Below are 2,628 nucleotides of genomic sequence, written 5' to 3' on the forward strand. Positions count from 1 at the left end.
CACATTGCATCGGATACGAACAAGTTACTATATACACGTTGCACCGGATACGAACAAGCTACTATATACACGTTGCACCGGATACGAACAAGCTACTATATACACGTAGCTACTATATACACGTTGCACCGGATACGAACAAGCTACTATATACACGTTGCACCGGATACGAACAAGCTACTATATACACGTTGCACCGAATACAAACGTTTGTTCACAAGAACGAGTGTCATCGAGCCTCATACCCTGGAAGTGAAACATCATGGCACACCCTTCCTCGGTTATAAGGTAAGGGTAGGTACCATCGAAGACATCTACCCCACAAGCGACGGCCTGGAGGACCATCTCGGGAGAGCCCCACCCGCACAACATTCTGACCTGCGAACAAAACAAGAACAACCTTATTCATACTCGAGACGAAATCTGCCTACTGGGGCATAGAGCGACAAATTATCTTCACGACTAACATGTCTTCAAGCACGATGTTTAACGCTACATTTTACATATACAATCACTCGTTCTCCTGGTGCGCTGGTGTACGACTAATCACACGTCTACAAACAATCTCACACTGGAGGGTGCTACAGATTCATCTGCCACGAGGAGAGAAGCTACAGGCACTGGGCACCCAACGGGTATGGTACTTGGCATGAGTACTGATTTTTTAAGTTTAAAAGTTGAATATACAGCGGAATGAAACAAGCAGACAACGGAAGGCAGAGTGACTCAAATAGTAGTGTTTATGAATGCATGTGCGAGAGAACGATCATGTAGGTAACAACACAGCATATCTGACACTGGCAAGCACACATGTACTACAGCTAGGGCAGTGTAGGAATCAACAAGCGTGTCAACTGACGATGATCCTTCTGCCCGACAAACTAAAACTAAGCTAAGCTTTTCAAAATTAAATACTGCATGTATATACAACACCGTGTTCAGACATTCATATGTACATGTGCAAGAGTCTGGATTCATAGCAGCTCACGTATATGTGTGTGTAGATACACATATCAATATATATAGATATATATATATATACATATATATATATATAAATATATTTGTGTGCGTTCGTTCATATGCACACCATCTGGTCCTCCGTACTTTGTCACTCGGCAGACTCGACAGGGATGCATTCAACAGCTCGAGCAGGTGACCTGTAGGTCCGGATTTGGGTATACTCCGCACTGAGTAGCCAGCGAATACATCATCGTGTTCGACAGCAAATGCTGAGGATTGAGTACGCCTCCTTATTGAGTCCCCCCCAACAACTGCAAAACAACACGTCGTGAAGTACGTGTATGTAGGTATTAGTATTCTATTCAGACTTCAGGTGAGATAGTGGGTAATCGTAATCGTTATCGTATTCAAACTTGTGCATATAGTCTGCAGCACTTCCAGATGAAGAGGCAGGGTTGCCTTGACCTTTGCTTGAGAGCATCAGGATAACTTGCTAAGCAGATTGTCACGAGACAATATCGTGTGAATATACAGGTATATAACTGGTTAAGGTCCACTGCGTGAATAACAACGAACCTCGGAACGTCACTGTTTATATATGTCTTTCGAGGCACCACACACACACCCGTTTGCCGAATCTGTACCGCGACAAACAATGAACAAACTGCGATCAGATATGCGATTATTTCTAAGATGATACCTGTCAAAAACTCATATGCACAAATATACAATCATCGAGAACAAGGCTGAGCATATCGCGCACGATGCACATATCCCCATACTCGCACGCGCATGATCCTGTGAACACTCAAAATAACACCAGACATATTCATATAGGTAGAAGATATGCATACATACATTGGCACACAAGTACACATACACACACACGCACTCGTGTTCATACAGACAGAGTCCCGTACCTGGAGCGAAGTGAGCAATATGACCCTTGTTTTCCGTCTTCAATAAATTCGCATATGTTTTGAGATGTTCTTGAGTCCTTTTAAGGGATTTGTCCTGTCGCCCCGATGTACTATATGGTGTCAGGCGGTCGTACGGCGCTTCAGCCACCGCAATGTCACACATATCCGTGCACAGACTCCTGTAATACTCCGCCACGGTCATCTGCACATATGTGTGTTCTTATAATTTTAGAAGCCCATGCGCACCTTACAGACATGGATTACGCATAGATTTTCAGGTACAAACGTCTCTGCATACGAGCGTTATCTTGTTAGGTATATTATAAAGAGTTAGATGGCTATAGAGCACTTCAGAACAGCTATATACAAATACTGGCTTAAGAAAAGCGGAAAGATGTGTCAGTTGCGTACAGGTGTGCATTATAGGTATACTAGTAGAAACAAAATGAAAATACACAGAATAAAAAAGCTAGACTATACAGGTACATGTGCATATACCTTGCCATGAACAGATGGATGTCCTATCCGTTCGATTGATCATACACGACGATCATGAAATTACCCAGGACATCGCAAACAAACCAAACTACCGACAATATATAAATAAGACAATGTGTATCACTATAAATACATATTTATGTATATAGCTCGCCTTTATACAATCACATAAATATACTTATAAAAGAATATGTGTCTCGAAAAAATATGTACGAAGTAGAAACACACGTAAAAAGACAAAGACATA

The sequence above is a fragment of the Sphaeroforma arctica genome (genome assembly GCF_001186125.1).
Source record: "Sphaeroforma arctica JP610 unplaced genomic scaffold supercont1.1757, whole genome shotgun sequence".
Classification (NCBI taxonomy): Eukaryota; class Ichthyosporea; order Ichthyophonida; genus Sphaeroforma; species Sphaeroforma arctica.